The following is a 24,989-nucleotide window of genomic DNA, read 5'->3' as shown; positions in this document are numbered from 1 at the left end:
CAGCTGATGCAGTGGAGCTGTCCCAGCACCGCCTTGCAGAGACTCATGACTATGAGTAGATTGTTTTATTATAGACAACACAAAACTTAATTTTGGGGGTCACTCTTCTCTGGCTTTTGCAGAAGCAGCCAACAAGTACAATATGACTTTGTCCTATTACTATTTTGATTATGAAATTAGCATAGAGGGGTGGGTCTTGGGTCCTAGCCAGTTGTCATTTCATTATTAGAATTAAATGCACTGTGGGTCTAATGTATTGTCTGGTATATGAAAAACACTCAGTAAATTTTTACTGCATGAGAAAGTATCACAAAGATTTTTAGCATGGTTTTACCTATGGAAGCATCCTTTAGCTTGGGCACTGAGTCTTATGATGTAATTGATTGCAGGCAATCTCAGGGAGGTTACTTTTGTCATTCTAGAGTAAATGACTTAAAAACAAAAAAGTTCAAGACCTAGTATATGCCTATGGGTTTCATAAAGCATGTAGTATGGGGTTCTGGATGGCTTTCTACATCTTCAAAATTAGGGTACCATGGAAACTCTACTTTTTATGTACTCAATACTATTTTATAATTATGCTCTGTACTACTTTTCTGGTCAGATTTTATTATCTGGTTGAAGACTTCTAGAGGATTTGAAAGATATTGTGTGCATCCAAGTGATTCATTAAATCATGAAGGTCAAGTGAGAATTAGTTGAGTTTGAGCATGAATGTAAGGAAGAGTAAGTTTTGTTGTAAAGAAGGTGTCATCAGACCAACATGTCATAGTCATTGTGACTGCTCTTTGAGGCAGATTTTGTTGACTTTAGAAGCAATCCATGAAAGTAGAGAAGTGCGCTCAGTAATTTTATATACATTTGTGTCAGACAACAGTTGTTTACACTTTTTCACGTGCTGTTTGAGAGAGGATACACATTGAATATTACTGCAAGATATGGCTGGGGCTACTTGGTGAAGACTAAATGTTGTTAGGATTATGTTTGTCTACAACCCAAGAGAACAATGGTTTCAAAGAGATAGAAGTTGGCTTCTCAAGTCCATTGTACTTCCCTGGTGGCTCAGATGGTAAAGCATCTGCCTACAATGTGGGAGACCTGGGTTTGATCCCTGGGTTGGGAAGATCCCCTGGAGAAGGAAATGGCAATCCACTCCAGTAGTCTTGCTTGGAAAATCCCATGGATGGAGGAGCCTGATAGGCTACAGTCCACAGGGTCGCAAAGAGTTGGACACAACTGAGTGACTTCACTTTCTTTCTTTCTTTCAAGTCCGCAGGGCCGTCCTGGGCTGGCATGGTGCTCCAGTGTCATGGACCCAGGCCCATTCTGTCTTGTTGCTTTGCCTTGTCTGCAGGTGGGGCTGAGGATCAGTTGCTTGAGCATCACCTAGGAGCTCAGTAGATATACAGACTCTCAGATCCTACCCAGACCTCCTGACCCAGATGTGAATTTTAACAAGATCCCCAGGGGATTCCTTGTATAGTTAAGTCTGAGAAATATTGAACTGGACACCTGTGCCCAAGCCCGAGGCCATATCAGAACCACTTGGGGCACTTGTTCAAATGTTCTCTAGGGCCCCATCTCCAGAGATTCTAAGTCAGTGGTTCAGGTAAACTATTTCTTTTTGATTCTGCCATGGCCAGGGGTGTTTGGAAACCTCTTCTTTAAGACAGCAATTCCTGACCTGCACTCTTAGGGGCCTGTGGAATCAGTATCCTGTCCCTGCCTTTGGGGATGGCCCTTGTTGTATGTGTATCAATAATCTTTCTAAAATATTCTTTTTATTTGGGAACAATTTTAGATTGACAGACAAAATACAAAGATTTTTAGAGAGTTTTTGTACAACCTTCAACTAAGTTTATCCTAATGTTAACATCTTGCTATAACTGTGGTACATTTGCCTCAACTATGCAGGATTACTAGTAATTGAACTACAAAATTTATGAGGATTTCATCAGTGTTTCCACTAATGTTCCTCTTCTGTGACAGAATCCAATACAAGAATATCAATTGCACTGTAATATATCCATCTTGTTTCCTCTGTCTTCTCCAGTCTTTGACAGCTTCCAAGTCTTTCCCTTGTTTTTCCTGGCCTGATAGTTTTAAGGAGTAATTTATTTCAATACAGTTTCACACACAGAAATGACAAGAATAGTACAAAGGACTCCTGTCTACCTTTTATCCAGACTTACTAATTATTAATATTTTGCTTCATTATTTTTTTATCTCTTGTATACATATCCCCTTTTGAACCATTTGAGTGTGACTTAGAGGCAGCATCTCTCTTTACCCCTAAATAATCAATGTGTCCTTCTAAAGAATAAAATCATTCTCTTACATAACCATATTCTCCTTATAGAAACCAGAACATTAGTTCAACATTATCATCTAGTTCAGAGCTCAAAGCCCATATTCATATTTCATCGGTTATTCCAATAAGATCCTTGATAAGTGTTTTCCTCAGTCTGACAGCCTTTCAGGATCCTGAAAGGATCAATCATAACAGTACAGTTATTGTCATGTCCCTCTGGTCTTATGGCTCTTGAATGGTTCCTGAGAGATTCTTTATCTTTCCTGACCTAGAAAGTTCTGTAGAGTGTGCTGCTGCTGCTGCTGCTAAGTCGCTTCAGTTGTGTCCGACTCTGTGCGACCCCATAGATGGCAGCCCACCAGGCTCCCCCATCTCTGGGATTCTCCAGGCAAGAACAATGAAGTGGGTTGCCATTTCCTTCTCCAGTGCATAAAAGTGAAAAGTGAAAGTGAAGTTGCTCAGTCGTGTCTGACTCCCAGCAACCCCATGGATTGCAGCCTACCAGGGTATTTTGTGGGATGGCCTTCAGTTTGGGTTTCTCCAATGTTTCTTTCCAATTAGATGCATGTTTTGCATTTTCGGCAGACAGAAAGGAGAGATGAGGGTCCTCTTCAGGGCATCACATCAAGAGGTACATAAAGTTGCTTTGTCTCATTCTTTGTGATGGTTCTAAATTTACAGATGCTAATATTGAGGTTCTTAGAAGTTAGATGATTTTGTAGTCAATGAGACCAGAACACAAACACAGGCCTCCTGTACTTTGAAGACTGAACTTTTCAACCATTGGCTAAATTGTAGGCCTCCTGCTAATGCCATATGGAGACCTCCAGTGTTAAGAGACCCAGTTCCTTTTTGCCCTGCAGTGGCTGAAGTTGGAGTGAGTGGCAGCCTTACTATCAGGTGTTGTTTCTTGATGGAGTTGGAAGTTGGCGCAAGGATCAGAAATGTATTTGCACAAGCAAGGAAGACTTGGGCAGAGTTTTCTCCTAATCTTCTACCTTGTTCAATAAAGGTCACATCACCTGCTTCTCTCCTATCACATTTTGCCTTTGCTCCTTTGTTCTTAGCTACCATTTCACTACAAGGTATTTCTGGAAGCTGGGTCAAGCATGGCTGCTCCGTCTTCTCCCCCAAACCCCCAGTATCCCTCCACTTATCACACTGTGTTGTCCTTATCTATCAACTTAAACTGGTGGTCCTCAAACCTGAGTGTGTCAGGGCAGCTTGTGAGAAACAAACATCCCAGGCCCACTGCAGAGACTGTGATTCTGCCGACCAGGGGTGGACCCTTAATCTGGCTTGCGATGAGCACTAAATGAATCTAGAGCAGAGTCACCCTCATTGGATCCTGCGGGGGCTCGAGAGGAAACCACCTGGAGCCTGAATTACTCCATTTCTGAATACCTTTTTTTCTAGTGCCTGTTGACCAACCTTTCTATATAAGTGAGTAATTAATGACTAGCTGGGAGAGGGAGATTCCTGAGTGGGAATCGTGTCTGCTCAGTCAGGGCCCATCTCGGTTGCAGGGGATGTCTCCTTGGAGTGGATTGGTTTATCTTCATTCTGAATTTTGAGGAAACAGTTCTGTGTTTCTACTCCACAGGAAAAGCCCCGAGGAACTTTTTACAAGTGAAGTCTGCTCTATTATACGAGGCTCTCAAAAGAGCTGTCATCTAGCTTCTTTGTTCCTGGCGGCGGCCTCTGCTCCTGTCTTCGCTGTCTGTTGCTGGCTTTCAGCCTCAGGAACCATTTGCGGTTTTAGGTGATCATTGTCTGGATACACAGAGCCAAAAAGGCTTCCTGTCCACTCTTCCCATTAACCTAATGTTTTCTGAACAGATTTTTTTTTTTTTGTCAAGTGTGTAGAACCCCCAGCTCTTTGACAAGAGGCATAATGCAGTGTGTCCTAACAAACACAATATGGGCTCTGGGACATTTAAACCTGTGGGGTGGGCCCAGCGGCCCCCTTTCTGTGAGAGCCCAGTTAGCCTCTTTGAGCCTCATTATCTTCGTCTTGTCAAGTCAAGATAATAAGTCACCACTTTTATGATCATTGTGAACATTAACGAAAATATATGAAAAGAATAGCACACTGCCCAGTTCAGAGGAATTACGCAGTAAAGGCATTGTTGGGCTTCCCTGGTGGCTCGGCGGTAAAAGAATTTGCCTGCAATGCAGGAGCCACAGGAGACGTGCATTTGATTCCTGGGTTCGGGAGATCCACTGGAGGAGAGCATGGCAACCCACTCCAGTATTCTTGCTGGGAGAATCTCATGGATGGAGGAACCTGGTGGGCTATGGTCCATAAGGTCACAAAGAGTCAGACACAACTGAAGTGGCTTAGCATGCATGCAGAGGCTTTACTGCTGCTCATTTAAGCAAGTTCTCATCCAATAAGAGAATGAGATGCTCAGGTTTGCTTTTTTACCTGCCCTTCCATCGTGAATGGTTTCCCACCTTTCTCCTTCTTTTTCTGCATGACTTTGTAAATATTTAGGAAAGAGAAAAAGTTAAAGGGCAAATGGGAGGGAGGCATCACCTAGTAATAAAGGAACATGCGAATTGGCCACACAACAAGTTCATGCTATGGAATATTCACTGGCTCCCTGGTACTTCTCCAAAATATTTTCTCCCACCTCTTGGCCACCTGCTAATGTTCTGGGAAGCAGCTCCTCTGTTTGATGCACTCTCTTCCTCCTGCCTCTGTTCTGCCCTCCCCTGCCTTTTTTTACGAGGAATTCACTGAAGCTAGAAAGCCACCACTCCAATCTGAGCCTCAGATATTCTCTGCTGTGTATTTGCCCAGAAGGGATGATGGGAAGAGATGCATGGTTTTCTTCCTCAGTTCTGCAGATCCTCCTCAAATGGTTCAGGGTGAGGGGTGTGTGCCATAGGCGTCCAGGCTCTCCATGCTCACTTCTGCCACAGCAGCGGCTGTTGACCTTTTCTCACTTTTGGATGCTTTGGGGAAAGATTTTGTTTGAAGAAAGTATACCACAATTAAACAGTCACTGATGATCCTTGAGTTTCCCGGTGACCCTGAGACTTGTCAGATTCTTTGACCTGCCTTCATGTCCTGCTGTGATTTTTCTCTTACATTATCCCAGATTCAAGGTATTTGCATGTGCTGTGAGCAGTTCTCAAGTACCCTCTTGCTTTGGACAAACTGCCCCTTTACGAGTGTGTCCCTGCCCATATTTGCACTTTTCTTTCCCCCCATATCTTATGGTTTCTAATAGCCAACTGCTTGGGTTTCTTCTGCCCTGTCTTACTCCCTCCACTCTAAATCTTGGCTTTGCTAGCATCACACAGAGCCTCCTTTCTGCTCAAGTCTTTTTCAGTCCTGTTGTAACGCAGTTGTTTCTCCATCCTTCTAATCCCTGCCCCTCCTTTCTTTTTGGCTACACCGCGTAGCATGAGGAATCTTAGTTCCTTGGCTAGGGATCAAACTCTCACATCACCCCCTACAGTGGAAGCACAGAGTCTTGCTTGCTGGACTGCCAGGGAAGTCCCATCCTTTTAATTCCTTATACCATTTTCTTTGCCTGTAGATTTTGTTTACAGTTAACATAACTTGAGCCTGCCGTTATTTACATTTTTAAAATGTGCCTATGTCTTTTGAAGTAGATTATAAGCTTCTGGTGGTCAGTCTGTTTTATATACATTTGTATTCTGCAGGCCATCACATTGGTCTCTTTCTGTGGGATGACTTTTGGCTTGAATCGTGAGTAGTAAAGATAAGAATAAAACATTGGTATTCTCCATTCTTCAAAGAGAAAGAAATTACAATAGCAACCCCTCTTCATACATGGTTGCAGATTTTATTTTTCTAAAAAGAACACATATGCATGTGTTTTTAGGCAAGCATGCACAAAATGATTGCTCGTGGTTTTCCCTCAACTATCTGATTTCTGTAGTATATTTAAGCTATCCTATTTCTGTAATATATTTAAGATATAATTCAATATGCATAAATTTGATTTACCCAAGACCTTTTAATGGCTCACTCATTGCATAAAGTGCATTGAAGTTTTGGTGCATGACACAGGAGTTTAACTCATTCTATACATAGTACTAGTAATAGTGGCAATATTAATAATAATGTATACCATCCAGTTAGCACATAGGATGTGCCAGGCAGTGTCATAAGTGCCCTGCGTGGAGTACCTCGTCCCCCTCTTAAAGCCTAGCAAGGCAGGCTCTACACTTCTCATTTCATAATTTTTCCAAGTTACCTGAGATCACACAGGCAGAATGTTATTGATTTGAATCCAGATTGGGCTTCCCTGTTGGCTCAGAGGTTAAAGCGTCTGCCCGCAATGCGGGAGACCCCGGTTCGATCCCTGGGTTGGGAAGATCCCCTGGAGAAGGAAATGGCAACCCACTCCAGTATTCTTGCCTGGAGAATCCCATGGAGGAAGGAACCTGGTAGGCTACAGTCCACGGGGTCGCAAAGAGTCGGACATGACTGAGCGACTTCACTTTCACTTTTGGGTGACACTAAAAAATCCAGGCCGTTTGTACTAAATCATAAATCTGTTCAGTAGTTCTTTTTTAAATTTCATTTCAGCTTTATTGAGGTACAATTGACATATAGTGAGAACAATTCATTTCTTTTTCTCTAAAATTATTTATTTATTAATTTGGCTGCACCAGGCCTTAGTTGTAGCATGCAGGCTCTGCAGTCTTCATTGCGGCATGTGGGATCACAGATACCAAACCCTGGGCCCCCTGTGCTGGGAGCGTGGAGTTTTAGCCACTGGGTCACCAGGGAAGTCGGGAGAATAATTAAGTTCTGTTCTCTTAGACAGTTTCAATCATACAGTACAGTATTATCAACTGTAGTCACCATGTTTTATATTAAATCCTCAGGCCATGTTCATCTTACAGCTGAAAGTTTGTATGCTTTGACTGATCTGTTCATATTTCCCTCACTTACCAACCTCTGGCAACTTCTTTTCTACCCTTTGTTTCTAGGAAATTGAATTTTTTTTTTTTTTTTTTGTAGATTCCACCTGTGAGTGATATTGTGTGTGTGCTTTGTCACTTCAGTTGTGTTCAACTCATGCAACCCTATGGACTGTAGCTCCCCAGGCTTCTCTGTCCATGAGGATTCTCCAGGCAAAAATATTGGAGTGGGTTGCCCCCGCTAGGGGATCTGCCCGACCCAAGGATCAAACCAGTATTTGTCCTTCTCTGTCTGTCTTATTTTGTGTGTTCGGTACTTCTGTTTGGGTCTCTCCACCCCTTATGGCTCCATTTAATGGCTCACACCAGTAACCACAGCCTCGTTTAAACAGACACTTCTACCACTGCCAGCTTGCCTCCTCCATCCACTGACAAGATGATTTCCAGGGACGCATTGTATGATGAAAGCCAAGTCTGAATTTATTTAAAAACTAGGGAAAAGATGGTGAATGGTCTGGATTATCACTGAAGGAGCCCACCTGAAATGAGACAGAGCCTTGAAACATGGGGGTTCCTTTGGGGTTGGACACTGGGAGAGACAGACTGGCCTAGTGCTTACAGGCACAGCCTTTGGATGGGCTTATTTGGACTCAAAATCTGGGTTGCCACTGAGTGCCGTATGACAGGGGACAAGCCTCCTGCTTTGTAAGGATGAACTGTCAATATTCTTAGGTCCTTCCTGACTTTGTGGGGATTCAGTGAGGTAGTCGCTCAGCGCCCTGCTTAATAATCATTTGAGCCAATTATGATTTTTTTTCAGGGTCATACATGAAATAGAACCATTTTCTTCTGTTTCAAGCAAGACTGGAACCAATAATACAAACTTTTCCTTAAGTGCATTAAAGTTATCTCTTCAGCCTAAAAACCTGTAATTCCCAAGACATTTAAATATTGAGAGCCTGGTGAACTAAAACAACAGTTGAGCTCCAAATAAAGATTCTGAGTTCAGATGCAATCACGTTCAGTTCGGTTCAGTTCAGTCGTGTCCAGCTCTTTTCGATCCCATGGATTGCAGCACGCCAAGCTTCCTGGTCCATCACCAACTCCTGGAGCTTACTCAAACTCATGTCCATTGAGTCGGTGAGATGACACCATCCAACCATCTCATCCTCTGTCGTTCCCTTCTCCTCCCGCCTTCAATCTTTTCCAATCAGGGTCTTTTCCAGTGAGTCAGTTCTTTGCATCAGGTGCCCAAAGTATTGGAGTTTCAGCTTTACCATCAGTCCTTCCAATGAAAATTCAGGACTGATTTCCTTCAGGATTGACTGCCTATCAGATCTAATCTATTTGTCACTTCCACTGTATAATCGTAAGGGATTTGATTTAGGTCATACCTGAATGGTCTAGTGGTTTTCCCTACTTTCTTCAATTTCAGTCTGAATTTGGCAATAAGGAGTTCATGATCTGAGCCAAAGTCATCTCCCCATGTTGTTTTTGCTGACTGTATAGAGCTTCTCCATCTTTGCTGCAAATATAATCAATCTGATGTTGGTGTTGACCATCAGGTGATGTCCATGTGTAGAGTATTCTCTTGTGTTGTTGGAAGAGGGTGTTTGCTATGACCAGTGAGTTCTCTTAAACAAAACTCCATTAGCCTTTGCCCTGCTTCGTTTTGTACTCCAAGGCCAAATTTACCTGTTACTCCGGGTATCTCTTGACTTCCCTGCAATCACATAGAATACACAGCTTGAGTATATTTAACACTGCTGAGCAGTATGTTTAAAAATAGTTAAGACTGTAATTTTAATGTAATGTGTATTTTGGCACAGTGATCATAATAAAAAAGATCCCATAGAATCAAGAAAATGAGACTGAATTTCTGGAAAGCAAGTTTCTACCCTTGCCCTGCAGAAATGAAAAGTCTTGTGCCTGTCCTGAACTCTTTTCCTAAACGGTTGTATTACATTGGACTTCATCAGTCTCAGCACTATTGACATTTTAGACTGGAGAATTCTTAGTTTTGCTGTCTGTGCTTTGCATTTGAGGGTTTTAGCAGCATCCTGGCTTTTACCCACTAGATGCCAGTGGCATTCCTTCCCCCATCTGTGGCAACCAGCAGTGTGTCCAGACATTGCCAATGTCCCCTGAGTGGTGGACAAATTTCCTCTTATCAAGGAGGGACTAAATCAGTGGCTCCAAGCTTGGTTCTGCATCTGAATTGTTTATGGCACATGTTGAACACAGAGAGGATTATTTGTAGATGTGGTTCAAGAGCTGGGGATTCCTGTTTCTTCAAGCTTCATAGTGATGCTGATGTTCTTGGACCCAGATTTAGAAATTGTTGTTGTGCAGTCCTATACATTTCTCTCTGCTGGTGCTGCCTCTGGCTCCCACAGTAATGTTTAGGGAGTCCTTAATGCTTCCTTCAGTACAATGGTCCTAATAGTTCTTCATTTTTTCTTACTTTATAAAGAATACAAACATGACACTTTCAAGAGCTTATTTGGTCCTGCTTAAGAAAAGTGTGATGAAGCCTGTGTGATGTTACACTGCTGGGTTTTGTGCTGTCATAACCAGGTGGAATTTCACTGAGACAGGAAAAGTCATGGCTCATCTGATTTTTGCAACTGTTGGATTTGGTATCGTAACAGCTATTTCTTAAACTTCCTTTAATATAAAGTGACTGAAGAACTTCCCTTTCTGGTTTTAGCTCTCTCCCTTTGTATGTGAGAGTGTATATAATCTCTTACAATCTTAGAGTTTGCCATGCTTTGGAGGAGAAAGATGGAAAACATGTTTCCCCTCAGCTGAGAACCCAGGTTAATTGCACAAGCATGAACTCTAGCATTCTGCTTTTTCTCTGAAGATGATCTGCAGATTTCAGTTTGCTTTCTAGGTAGGTAGGGGTGATATTCTCCTCCGTCTACTTCCCTTTCTCAGCTCTGTCACTAAGAGCAGATTGGGTAACTCAGGACAGAACCTTTTATCAACCATGTTTCCTTAAGATTTTGATGACTAAGACATCTCACATTTCTAGAACCTTTCGTGTATGTCACACTGTGTACTTCGTTTTCCTGTTAGGTCAACTGGCAGTTTGTGGTGGGATATATAATTATGTAGCTTTTAGCATGAAGCAGGACTCTGGGTTCTCATAAAAAGGTGCTTTGTCCTAGAGAAAGGCAGCTTGCACTTTGTCTCTAGGGATGTGTAGACCTATGCAAGGTGCCCAGAACTTCTCGGGAATGAGAGCAGCCTCAGGGGAAAAAAAAATATGTGCTTTTCTGTTTTTTTTTTTCTAGAATTTCCATCAGATGTACTCATGAGTCTTCTGAGTCATTGTACCACCATGGTGCTGGACCACCTCCCCTGCAACTCCTAAAGTCTCTCAAATAGCAAATCCTGTGGAATTTACCTCCTCAGTGGTTCTTGATTCTGTCTGCCTTTTCTTGATCCTCACTGTTCTCGCTTGCCTCCACTTGCCTCCTTGGCTGGCCTCCTGGTCACCACTCTTACTTCCCCTCTAATGCATTCTCCCAGGCCTGGCAACCTTCAGTGCCTTCCCACTGCACTTGGAATAAAATCCAGACGTTCTGGCTACGAACCTGCTATCCCCAGCCTTTGCTCACCTCACCAGCTTTGCTTAGAGTTACTGCAACTTCCACCAAACTCCTATCTTGGTTCTAATTATAAGTGATTTGTTTTCTTTCATAGCTGCATACTTCTCAGAGCCTTTACAAATGTGTTTTTCTTCTAACTGGAAGTTACCAGCCTTTCATTTCTCCGCTCATCTAACTCCCGTTCCCTCTTGATCCCAGATGAAATGTACACTTCTTAAAAGTCATCTGATTTCTCAGATCAGATGAAGGCCCTTGTTATATGCATTTGTAACAGTCCATATGGCTCCACTTATGCACTATGTGATGCTCTGCACAGGCCGTGTGTGTTCCCAGTGCCTAGTACAGTGCCTGATGTGTGCAAAAGTCATAAGAATAGGAGCAAAGGAAATAGGTGATGTTTATACCTTTTCTGTCTGATGATGCAATTAAATACAGTTATGAAAGGAGTGGCCCTCTGAGAAGAACGTCCCTCCCCTTGTTCCCACCGTGCATTCTAAATATATTGTTTTATCTTATGAATTGACTTTATGAAGATCTATTTTTATCCTTCCATCAAAGCATTCCATAATCAAAAGACAGCCAAATGACTTTGAGATAAGCTATATCAATTTTCAGAATGATTATAGATGGATCATTACACTGCAACACGTTTGTGGTGATATATTTGCATTCATCAGCCTTGTCGCCGGAAGATGCTCATAATTTCCACTGTCACATCATTCTTGACCTCCTGACCCATATGAACAGCTGCCTATCTGTTACTTGTTTTGACCATCTAGATGCCCCTTGCACCTCAAACTCAACATAGTCAAAATCAGTCCTCGTTGTTCCCTCCACCCCCAAACCTGTGCAGTTTTGCTTGCCTTAATATCTTCTTTTCTCAGTGATATATGAACATATACCCAGGTTGCTGAAGCTGCAGCTACATGTCTTCCTAGATTCTCCTCTTTCCCTCAGCTTTTCTGTACAGTCAGTTACCCCAGAAAACTTGCATCTGGTCCCTCTTTATCACACAGGCTGCTGCTGCTCCAGGTGGCTCTATTCCATCTGGTAAATGTAGGGAAACGTAGCACTCAAGGGAGGACTTAAAAATAAGGGTGTCATGGGCCCTCAAAGGAAGAACTTTAAAAGAGAGAGAATAGTATCTTCACAAACAGGAAGTTATGCACATAAAATGGGTAGATATAAATTGAGAATAGATAAATTTGAGGAAGAAACAATTGAAAATCTCAGAAATGTAAAAGTAATAAATAAAATGTAAGAAAAACTCTACAACAGGAAAAAAGCAGTAAAATACATAGAGTTATTCTGTGGTGGGTTTGGCTAAAGAGAGAACCAGTAATGTGGAAGTTGGAAATAAGGAATACATCCAGAATATATTCCAAAAGATAAAGGAATGAAAAATACAAATGTGAAGTTATCTTGAAAGGGCAGGTTAAGAAGTCCCATCCTGTGTCTAACTGGCAATCCTACTAATAAAGAACAAGAATGGAAGAAATGGTGGAGAGGTAATATTTGAGATCCTGCCCAGTACTGTAATTCCACATGGGCCTCTGGATCTGGCCTGCTGGATGGATAGAGGGTGTGTCATGAGGAACTGTATGGACTCAATACTCTGTCCAAGAGTCATGAAAAAAAGGGAATGTTTCTCAGCAGAAGGTTTCACTGCATGTGATGTGATCTGCATTTTTAGAGGGTCAAAATTTAAGAACTGTTTTGTGAGAAATAAAATTAAATAAGAGAGATTAGTTAGACAGTAATTAGTTGCAGTAGCCCAAGTGAGAAATAATTATGTCATGGCCTAGGATGGTGACCTGGAGAAGGGAATGGCAACCCACTTCAGTATTCTTGCCTGGAGAATCCCATGGACAGAGGAGTCTGGTGGGCTACAGTTCACAGTGATGCAGAGGGTCAGATGTGACTGAAGTGACTTAGCACAGCACAGGATAGTGACAGAGGATACAAAAAGAAGTAAGACAAGTGAGCATGCTATTTAACATCTTGAGATCCTCGTACAGTTCTCTCAGTTGTAATGTAGGCTTAGTAACATCATCTTGCAATGGGGATATGGTAGTCACTCAGTAAATGATAGCTATTGCTATTATCATTATTATCGGAAGGGCTGACCAAATGACAATAGACAGTGAAAGTGTGAGTTAATGACATGTCGAAGGTAGGGCAAGTTTAAAAGTTGTTGATATAGTCAGATGTCTGCCTATTTCAGATCCTCCCAGAAGAGCCTGTTTTATTGTTCTTCCAGGCTGTGGTTTAGCCTCTGGTAGTCATGGTCACACTCATGGGACATATATTTGAGACTTAGAAGCCTGTGTTTCTCCACTAGTTGCTGGCACATTTCTCAGCACATCCATTACCACTGAAGAAAGAAGGATGGGGGACTTCCCTGGTGGTCCAGTGGTTAAGAATCTGCACGCCAGTGCAAGGGACCCAGGTTTGATCCCTGGTCAGGGAACTAAGATCCCAGGTGCTGTGGGGCAACTGAGCCCACGCATCACAACTAAGACACAAGGCCGCCAAATAAGTAATCTTTTTCAAAAAGAAAGGTGAATTGGTGCTAGTGCATCCACTCACGGTAAACCACTCATCCACTCAACAGTAAACCAACTCCATGGCACAGAGAGACAAGAAGTAGAAGAGGGGGAACTAGAAAGTAAAAAAAGTAAACTGACTTCGTAAAACTCTCTTTGCCACGACTTAGTATTCTTTTGACAGCTTTCTTACGTCGGATGTCAGTTTCTTCGCAGTTGATAAACATTCATAATCCTGTGTTTAAATTGAACTTGAACCCTACTTTGCCTCCAGAGCTTATCTGGCTTTATCTGGTCTGCTATTACCTTATCCATCACAGTCAGCAGTCGTTTCTGTTTATTCTATCAAGCGTATCTGACTTTTTATCAATACTTTCATACCATGCACATAAATAGGATTAACCTTCCACATATGAGCTTAGCACAAATAAGTGCACTGTTTCACAGAAGAGAAGGTAGGCAGGCCTTAGGACCTGAATTGAGTCACAGAGTGAATCACTCACTCATTTCCATATAAAAGAACACTTGACTCAAGGCAATTTGATCTCTGGTTCAAGGAGATCAAATTGCCAACATCCATTGGATCATCGAAAAAAGGAAGAGAGTTCCAGAGAGTTCTGCTTTATTGACTATGCCAAAGCCTTTTACTGTGTGGATCACTACAAACTGTGGAAAGTTCTTCAAGTGACGGGAATACCAGACCACCTGACCTGCCTCCTGAGAAATCTGTATGCAGGTCAAAAAGCAACATTTAGAACTGGACATGGAACAACAGATTGGTTCCAAATTGGGAAAAGAGTATGTCAAGGCCGTATATTGTCACCCGGCTTATTTAACTTATATACAAAGTACATCATGCAAAATGTCGGGCTGGATGAAGCACAAGTTGGAATCAAGATTGTTGGGAGAAATATCAGTAACCTCAGGTATGCAGTTGACACTATCCTTATGGCAGAAAGTGAAGAAGAACTTAGAGCCTCTTGATGAAAGTGAAAGAGGAGAGTGAAAAGGTTCGCTTACATTTGAATCAGTTCTCATGAGGTGGATGAAACTGGAGCCGATTATACAGAGTGAAGTAAGCCAGAAAGAAAAACACCAATACAGTATACTAACGCATATATATGGAATTTAGAAAGATGGTAACGATAACCCTGTATGCGAGACAGCAAAAGAGACACAGATGTATAGAACAGTCTTTTGGACTCTGTGGGAGAGGGAGAGGGTGGGATGATTTGGGAGAATATCATGTAAGAATATCATGTAAGAAACGAATCGCCAGTCTAGGTTTGATGCAGGGTGCAGGATGTTTGGGGCTGGTGCACGGGGATGACCCAGAGGGATGGTATGGGGAGGGAAGTGGGAGGGGGGTTCGGGATTGGGAACATGTGTACACCCGAGGTGGAGTCATGTTGATGTGTGGCAAAACCAATACTTATATTGTAAAGTAAAGAAAAATAATAATAATTAAAAAAACAACAACAGAAAACAAAAACAAAAAATACCCTCAACATTCAGAAAGCTAAGATCATGGCATCTGGTCCCATCACTTCATGGCAAATAGATGGGGAAACAGTGGAAACAATGACAAATTTTATTTTAGGGGACTCCAAAATCACTGCAGATGGTGACTGCAGCCATGAAATTAAAAGATGCTTGCTCCTTGAAAGAAAAATTATGACCAACCTAGACAGCCTATTAAAAAGCAGAGACATTACTTTGTTAACAAAAGTCCGTCTAGTCAAAGCTATGGTTTTTCCAGTAGTCATGTATGGATGTGAGAGTTAGACTATAAAGAAAGCTGAGCGCCGAAGAATTGATGCTTCTGAACTGTGGTGTTGGAGAGAACTCTTGAGAGTCCCTTGGACTGCAAGGAGATCCAACCAGTCCATCCTAAAGGAAATCAGTCCTGAATATTCATTGGAAAGACTGATGCTGAAGCTGAAACTCCAATATTTTGGCCACCTGGTCAGTGAAGAACTGACTCCTTGGAAAAGACCCTGATGCTGGGAAAGATTGAATGCAGACTAGAAGGGGACAACAGAGGATGAGATGGTTGGATGGCATCACTGATTCGATGGACATGAGTCTGAGTAAGTTCTGGGAGTTGGTGATGGACAGGGAAGCCTGGCATGCTGCAGTTTATGGGGTCTGGAAGAGTTGGACACGACTGAGTGACTGAATTGAACTTAACTGACTCAAGGTGTGGTGGAATGAAATGGCCCACCAGACAGGGTGGGATTATCTGGGAGCACTTCTTGGAAAAGACAGATGTTAAGGAAGGTTGCTGCTGCTGCTGCTAAGTCGCTTCAGTTGTTTCCAACTCTGTGCGACCCCATAGACGGCAGCTCATGAGGCTCCCCCGTCCCTGGGATTCTCCAGGCAAGAACACTGGAGTGGGTTGCTATTTCCTTCTCCAATGCATGAAAGTGAAAAGTGAAAGTGAAGTTGCTCAGTCGTGTCCGACTCTTAGTGACCCCATGGACTGTGGCCCACCAGGCTCCTCCGTCCATGGGATTTTCCAGGCAAGAGTGCTAGAGTGCGGTGCCATTGCCTTCTCCGTTAAGGAAGGTAGAGAAGGATATAGTAGTTGGGAAAGTTGTTGTTTTTGCTGCCTGAGATATTGAAATTTGGAAAAAAAAGTATATCCATAGCAACATTGGTATTAGGACAGTGTAAAATAGTCAAGAAGAAGGAAGAAGACTCAGGAAAGATAATTGATGTGAGTAGGGCTTTATTTTTGCATCATTCATCTACATTTTTGTCATTTTCTAAAATTGCAGTTTTGCTTCCAATTGAAGGAGAACACCGTTTCTACTGAGCAGAGGTATATTGGAGAACCTAAAAGAGAAAGAGGACCTTCTCCTCCTCTTTAACTCATTACTAATGAGAGTACTGATTATTTTTTGTGTCTGCTCATTTACATAGTCTGGTGATTTTTATGATGCAAAGATTGCACTTGGTCTTGCTGAATCTAATATTTAATTAGATTCATAAAGCTTGAAACAAGTCATTTTTAGTAAACTATTTTTAAAACAAATCATCTGTCGAGAAAAAGGTGTCATAGCCTGTCATCTTTCTATTTTTAAAATTAATGGGATACATAGTTTTTACTGCTTTGGAGATAGAGTTGTGAGTCCTTTCCCCCCCACCCCCTGCCTTTGTCATTTCTAACAGTCACTGGAATCTTGTGTCAGTGATTCCCATTGGAACTGTTGTCAAAATGTTTGCTTTCCAAGAACCAGCTATTAGTAAATTTGCCTCAGGGAAGTGTGGTTTTTGTCATTAACTTTCAGTTTATTTAAGCAGCTATTAGGAAAACAGAATATTCATACACACTTCTCAGAGACATCTGATTCCTTCATATTAAAGGTATATGGTTGGAAGCATGGAGAGCAGTCACCAGGCTCATTGGAGGAAGAGTAAAGCTGTTATAAAAATGACCGGTGTTTTTGACGTGGTGTCAGGAGGCACCTCCGGGAACTAGATGGATTACTTATTGCACCTGAAAGTTTTTCCAAGTCACATTGTAGGCTACGTCTCAGTCAACATGCATATATCCCTTCTCAGAGGTGTCCTGACATTTAGGAGCTGGGTTTCTTTTCTTTCTAGACCAACATTACTCATAACTGCTGGGCAGAATATGTTCAATGAATTTCCATCTATAAAGGAAAGTAAAAATCCCAGGTGCTGTGCTGTACCAGCTCAAAGTGTCAAAACAAAGCATCTGTCACATTCTTTTAAAGCACTGGAGAATGACTTTATAACAGTCTGGGACCAAGAACTTTCAGTCTTGGGTGAAAATGGTTTTGCAATTACAGAGCTGTCTGACAACGGCCCTCTGGCAGAGTAGCTATGAGGTGGTGATGGAAGACTGCTCCTGCCTTTCTCTTGCTGTCTTCCATCTTTAGCTTCTGCCTGAGCTTCAGAGGCAGTTGGAAGAGACCAGAAGAAAGGGAAAGAAGCTGAAAGTCTGAAAAAAGATGTGTTTTTAATTTTTTAAAAAAGTTCATTAATTGCACGCCTTGTAGCCTAGTAGCCATTTGCTTGGGAGGTGACAGAGGTGAGTTTCAGAGGCAGTGTCTCCCTCCAAATGTGTATAATCTGGTTGGCAGAGGAAACAAAAATGCATTGAAGAGTAAAGAACAGGATGAGATGAGTGCCAAAGGCAGCACTGGGGGCTGGAGTCACTCCAGGAAGAAGGAAGAAGAACTGGATATTCATTCATTCATGTATTTAATTTTCTTAACCAACATTTAAAGAAAGTACCTGCAAAGTGTCCAAGCTGGATGCACAAAATGAAAGAACCTATTCAGAGGTAACATGCCTTGCTGTGTACCAGGTGCGGTTTTGAGGACTGATCTAACATCCTCTCAATTAATCCTCACTACCCTACAATGTACGAGGCGCTACTTTATTTTCAGAAAAGAAAATGGAAACATTGAAAGAAGTAGCCAGCCTAAAGCTACAAAACCAGGGGCTGCAGAAGTTGGGGTTCTACCCCAGGAAATCATTTTCTAAAGTTATTCCAGTGCTCATAGTTGGGGTAAGATGTAGAAAAGCAAGTTGTTGATAAAAATTCAGCATTCTGAGTGCTTTTCTGGTGTCCCTACTGCTATCTCATAAGCATACCCCCACCCCATATCTTTAAAAACATTTGAAATAAATACGGTTTTGAAGAAGCCAAGCTTTCTTTTTGATATGATGCTCTTTTTAGGACAGACATGGGCCTGAGAAGTGGATGTCAGAGGTCGGAACAGCAGCCCACAATTTATAGTTGCTGACAAGTGTGTATCACTTCAGATGAGGGAGATATCAGCCTCCACAGGCCAGTGTCAAGGCAGAAATGTGGGCAGTGGGAATGTGCGAGCTCTGAGGTGAGCATTTGGGTCGCGTAGTATCCCCAGGGCAGGTGCCCTGCCAACAGGCAGGAACAGGTGGTTCAGTGGGAACTGCCCTCATCAGCGAGGGGACATTGACGAGGGATAACAGCTGGACTGTGTCTGGGGAACATGCCTCAAGGCAGGCTGGACTCCACAGCCTCTGATATAATCAACTGGAGAGCCCCAAGGATGTTTCTTCGGGGGGTCTTCTCACGTCTGAAAGGAACCTTGAGCTTTGGGCCGGGAGAGTGAGATATAAATACACACACACACACACACACACACACACACACACACACACACACACATACTTTTGAGATAAAAGTGAGACAGGAGGAGGATCTGCTTTGGTGAGGAAGAGAACGTAGCGCTAATCTTGAAGAGGTGGCAGGACGTCCATGTGGATCTGCACCAGGGGTTGTTGGTAATGCAGGATCAGACCTTAGAAGAGGGGTCATAGTGGGAGGCATGGATTCAGGGATTTAGGACACTGGCATTTCATTAAAAGCAAGAGAGAGTTTAGGAAGAAAAATGAAGGACCAACACCCACTTTAAGGATTAGGGAGAAAAGGATGCATTCTCTTTTCTCCCTAATCCTTAAAAAAATATTTTAAGAAATATTTAAGAAAAAATTTTTTTTTCTTACCCACTTGCAATAGTTTTAACAGTGGCCCCAAAAGTATGTCCAAATTATACCACCTGGAATATGAAAAGGTGACCTTATTTGAAAAAGGTGTTTTATATATATAATTGTGTATCTTGTGATGGAATCACCCTGGATTTACATCCTTCTTGTAAGAAGAGGAGAGAACACCATGTGAGAACAGAGGCAGAGATATAGATCACAAGCTAATTGCTAGTGAATTTGACCATTCTCAGGAATTCAGGTGATTTTATGAAAAGTAAATAAAAAATTTTTTGTACTGGAAATTTGCTTTCTGGATGTAGTCTATGATAAATTAAGTTGAATAAAGGAATTCTTTTGGAGAGTAAGAGTTTAAAAGAGAGGGATAAATTTAAAGAAAAAACCCAACAATAAAAAGCTTATTTACTCCGTGAATATAATTGTTGGCACAAGGTACTTTGCCAATAAAATTCACTTGGAAATGCATACTTTGTTTGATGAATAAAAATATTTGTGTCATTATTGAAATTGTCTCAAATTAGTATAAAGAGAAGAAATACTTTCGTGTAGTGAACGATGACCTCACCATTGCTAAAGGGAACAAGTAGAGAGTCTATTTAATCCCCAGTCACCTGCACTTGGAAATCTGGTAACTGACTAACCCTCTGGGTTATCCTTAAAAACATTTCTATTCTTTCCATCTTAGTTCATTACTGAATCTGAGAAGGCTGATTTGACCTTCAAAACAAAAAACTTAAGGGATTTAGTTATGATTTTTGTTAAGTTACAAAAACATGGTCAGGCAATTAAAATAATTTTTCCTTGATATTTTACATGGAGATATATTCCTGTAGAGTATAGAATTTATTTTAGTTCCTTTATGGTTTATGGACTCAGAGAAGAACCAGTTTTTATCCTTTTATATCAAAGTTTCTTTTCTTCTGGGCTTTTCTCTCAATGAGATGAAAGGCAAATATTACATGGGTCCATAGAAAGCTACAAGGGAATGCGCTTGTCACCCTACTCCAAAGTTTTAGTGAACTTCCAAGCATGCCTTGGAAGCTTTCTTTTCCTCAGGTGAAACTTGTATTATTATAAAAACATCTTATGTAACTTGAACAAATATTAACTAAAACATAGAGCCGATCTTCAGTTTAGAATTTAAGTCAGGCAAGGAGCTCACATCAAATTGAATGTTTTATATAGAAAGTGAGAAAAGTACTGCTACCAAAATAGTGTATTTGGGAGTATCTCGTTCCATCCCTGTTTACAGCAATAGTTCCTGCTCACCTGTGTGGCCTTGCTAAAGGATGGTGACAATCATTTGATTGGTATCTGTTTTATCACCTGTTGAATTATACTGCTCATCAGCTGGCTGGCTCAATGCTCTCCCAAAGCTGTGAATCACAGAGTGGTCTGTGTGGGGAGTGGTGACAACCTTCACATGTCTAAGCAGCTGCTTACAGCCACCCCACAGTGGTTTACATGGTAGGAAGTGGGATTTGTGCTGGTTAATCCAGGCTATACTTTGAAATGGTTTACTTTGATGTTGTTGGTTGTTTTTTTCTTTTGTTTTGCTTTTTAATATGCATTAATCATTTTTCTTAGTTTTTATTGGAGTATATACTTGCTTTAAAATGTTGTGTTAGTTTCTGCTCTACAGCAAAGTGAATCAGCTATATGTATACACATGTGTGTGTATATTAAGTTGTTTCAGTCATGTCCGGCTCTTTGCAACCCTGTGGACTGTAGCAGGCCAAGCTCCTCTGACTCCACTATCTCCCAGAGTTTCCTCAAACTCATGTCCATTGAGTCGGTGATGCTATCCAGTTGAATAGCATCTCATCCTCTGTCACTCCCTTCTCCTCCTGCCTTCAATCTTTCCCAGCAACAGGGTCTTTTCCAATGAGTCAGTTCTTCACATCAGGTGGCCAAAGTATTGGAGCTTCAGTTTCAGCATCAGTCATTCCAATGAAGATTCTCCATTAGAAATAGGTTCTCATTAGTTACCTATTTTATGTGTAGTAGTCATAGTATATATGTCAACCCCAATCTCTCAAGTCGTCCCATCCCCCATTTCTCCCCTCGCTGTGCTGTCCACACATTTATTCTCTACATGTATGTCTCTATGTTTGCCTTGCAAACAGGTTCATCTGTACCATTATTCTAGATTCCACATATATGTGTTAATAAACAGTACTTATTTTTCTGACTTACTTCACTCTGTATGAAACTCTCTAGGTTGACCCGTATCTCTACAAATGACTCAATTTCGTTCTTTTTATGGCTAAGTAATATTCCATTGTATATATATACCACATCTTTATCAATTCATCTATTGATGGACATTTAGGAAATGGATTACTTTTATAATCAAGGCTTTTCTGTTGGTTCTTTTTTTTTTAAATAAAGTAAATGAATTTTCCATCTAACAGAAATATATTGAGTTTTCTCATATCCTGTTAGCATCTGTGAACTGTGCAATACTGAGGGGTGGAGAAGGTTACAAAGATGAATTAAGATACCTTGTTTTCAAGGGACAAGAAAATAAGACAAATATACTAGGTCCTTAGGAGTGATTCATTTAATATGCTAAGTATAGAGGGACTTTGTTGCCAACAAAGGTCCATCTAGTCAAAGCTATGGTTTTTCCAGTAGTCGTGTATGGATGTGAGAGTTGGACTATAAAGAAAGCTGAGGGCTGAAGAATTGATGCTTTTGAACTGTGGTGTTAGAGAAGACTTTTGAGAGTCCCTTGGACTGCAAGGAGATCCAACCAGTCAGTCCTAGAGGAAATCAACCCTGATTATTCATTGGAAAGATTGATGCTGAAGCTGAAGCTCCAATACTTTGGCCACCTGATGCAAAGAGCCAGCTCATTGGAAAAGACCCTGATGCTGAGGAAGACTGAAGGCAGGAGAAGAAGGGGCCAACAGACGTTGAGATCACTGACTCAATGGACATGAATTTGAGCAAACTCAGAGAGATGGTGGAAGTTCAGAGGAACCTGGCGTGCAACAGTCCATGGGGTCACAAAGAGTAGGGCACAACTTTAGTGCCTGAACAGTGGGGCTTCCCTGGTGGCTCAGTGGTAAAGAATTCACCTGCCAATTCAGGAGACATGAGTTTGATCCCTGATCCAGGAAGATCCCACCATGCGGTGGAAAAACTAAACCTATGTGCCACAACTATCGAATTCATGTTCTAGAGCCCGGGAGTGGCAACTATTAAACCCGCGAGCCCTAGAGCTCTTTTCTGCAACAAGAGAAGCCACCACAAAGAAACCTGCACATCACAACTAGAGAGTAGACCCCACTTGCTGCAACTAGAGAAAAGCCTTCACAGCAATGAGGACCTAGCACAGCCAAAAATAATATTTAAAAAAATGGCATAAAGTAGAAGTATGGGGGTGGGATTTTTTGGATGAATCATTAGCTAATCCAAAAGCATGGGGAACATGTACAACATTAGTAGACAGTTTGATTGCTTGAGACCAGATTGTGGAAGGCCTTGGATGACAAGCTAAGAGATTTATACAATGTAGGTGATGGTCATTGAAGATCTATGGTGGATATTAGAGCAAAAGAACAACATGAGCAAAGTTTATGGGGAAAGTCTAATTTTACCTAATTATAATTAATGCAGGAATTAGAAAGAAAGAAACTGGTGATGTACAGACTTATTTGTAAGTATCTGATGCCAGGATACTGAGAATTCTTAACCAAAGGTGGTAGTTAGGTCTGGAAGGGATAAAGCAGAGAGAGGTTTTTGCGAAGTAATGATGAGACTCAGTGTCTTGTAGATATCTGTATATCACAGAATGGAGAAGGCAAAGATAAGTTCTCTAGAAATCCACATGAAAGAACTACTAGACGTAGGTAATACAAATATAGGAACTAATGCAAGGTCAGAATCTGTGTTTGATATGCCAGTGTAATGTTTGACTGGAAATTTATGGCAAATAGTTAATGCTAGTAATGATGGGCTGTTCCTCAGGAAAGGCCCTGGGGCTGAGGAAGCAGAATTAAGAGTGATGGAACTGGGGTATGATTTATCTGGTAGAAACTGGAATGAGGAATGCCAAGATCTTAGAAGAGCAATTTGGAGGAGGTGAGAAGTAATGATATGAATGTCACAGAGGAAGATGTAATGCCACCTGTAACAAATCAGACCCGGAGGGTGAAGAAATAAAGGTTAATGATGCTCTGGGCTGTAGTGGTGTCATAGTGAGACAGAAAAAGTCATGACTGAGATGGCGGGAATTTGGGGGTGGGGACATGCTATTATTGGGTTAGGGAATCGTGAGAGTAATGATTTTTGTTTGTACATTTAATAAGATTCTTGAAGGAGAGTTAACATGCTGTTTCTAACAAACTGCCAGAGATTTCTAAGAGTGGAATCAGATTACAGACTTGGGACAGCTGAAATGAACGAGGAACTGACCAGTTGAATGAAAACAGAAGAGATAGGAACATAAATCTGAAGTTTAGAAGTAAAACAAATAATGAGGAATCTCTTGGATTTTATCGGAGGATTGTTGCTTATAACTGTAGGAGATGGAAGGAAATACAGCAACTCTGGAAAGATGGTTTCAAAAAGAAGGTAGTAATGACATTAAAAATGTGAATGAATTAAGGGAGATGAAAATTGTGAAGTCATTGGAATTAGGCTTGGGTGGTGGAGTTCAGTGTTTCTTTGGAACATGTAAAGAAGGGAGGGGACAGGTGTAGGATGCGGGCCGTGGGACCAGCCCGTGCTTACACAGCATTCATTTTAATTGGCGAGGCTGCAGTTACGTTAACTGTGAGTCCTTTTCCTCTGGGGTTTTAAGTTTTTCTCTAATCTTTCTCTATTAAATCTCTAAACTTTGTTCTTCCAGAGTCTTTACTCCTTTCATATAGCCAACTTCAGAATGTTCTAGATATAATAGTTCTAGAAGCCCACTTCTATCTTTTCAAATTTGACTCTGAAACTATGAATCAGACCTGGATTAAAATCTGAATTCCTCTAAGTTACCTAGACTTTAAGAATTCCCATTCTGAAAGCAGTCATTTAAATGCCTTCTCCTACATCATTAACAATACTTTCTTGGCTCGATCTGTTCTTTCAGTATAATTTAAGTCTGAAATTTGACCCTGTTATTTATATTTTAGTTTTGAGGATACAAGAAGATTGGGGGAGTTAGGAGACTGGTAGGTAAATAAGTGTTAGTCACTCAGTTGTGTCCAGCTCTTTGTGACCCCATGGACTGGAGCCTGCCAGGCTTCTCCTCTGTCCATGGGGTTTCCCAGGTGAGAATACTGGATTGGGTTGCCATCCCCTTCTCCAGCGGATCTTCCCAACCCAGGGACTGAACCCAGGTCTCCTGCATTGCAGGCAGATTCTTTACCATCTGAATGACTGCAGCTAATCTAGGAGACTGGTAAGTCCTCATGAAATACTAATAGCCTGGAGAGGTCTCTGACAGCTGGAAGTGCAAAATCCTCAATTTATGGAAAAAGTTTTGTTCCTAAAGCTCCTTTCTCCTTTGGTTGGGAGTGTACATTTGCTCTTTGACTCACAGCCAGAACCATAAACAATGGACAAGTTCTTGCAAAGGCCTCAAGTTGTAACATGTAACCTCAATGTTGAATCCAATCTCCATTTCTAATCTTAGTCTAGAAGAGATTAACTCAAGATGCTGATATGCACTGTCTTTCCACCCCTCCACAATTCTCGGTCCCTCTTCTGCCCATTGCATTTAGAGTTGTAGGCAGACGTTCTTCTGAAAACATGGTGGTGGGCTTAGTCATAGACCCTAGCGCCCCAGAGTGCAGGAGAGTGTTGGAGGAACACTGAGGGCAGCATTGGAGCTTTTACTAGGGCCCTGAAGCCCTTAGGAAGGGACTGTGAAGAATGGAGTGCTTGGAATTAACCAAGAGGGGGCCCTAGCAATGTTGGGTCCGAGGGCAAGGATGCAAAGAGGAAATCAAGCTCTTCTAGTGACGCGAGAGGGTAAAGAAGTGGAGCCCTAACCCTTTTTTGAGTCTTTTGCCCTTTATTTTAATTTTCATTTAATTCTTATGAAAACCCTGAGGAGTGGGTAGGTCCTCTGCCCATTTT

The 24,989-nt window shown here is 41.6% G+C and overlaps 1 protein-coding gene across 4 annotated transcripts in view; it reads left to right on the top strand.

Moving 5' to 3' along the window:
- ELMO1 (engulfment and cell motility 1) overlaps positions 1-24,989 on the top strand; it is a 580,426-nt gene that overhangs the window by 113,095 nt on the left and 442,342 nt on the right. The window lies entirely within an intron of this gene.

This window comes from Capra hircus, chromosome 4 (assembly GCF_001704415.2).
Source record: "Capra hircus breed San Clemente chromosome 4, ASM170441v1, whole genome shotgun sequence".
Lineage (NCBI taxonomy): Eukaryota > Metazoa > Chordata > Mammalia > Artiodactyla > Bovidae > Capra > Capra hircus.
This window is presented reverse-complemented; position numbering and strand designations above follow the sequence as displayed.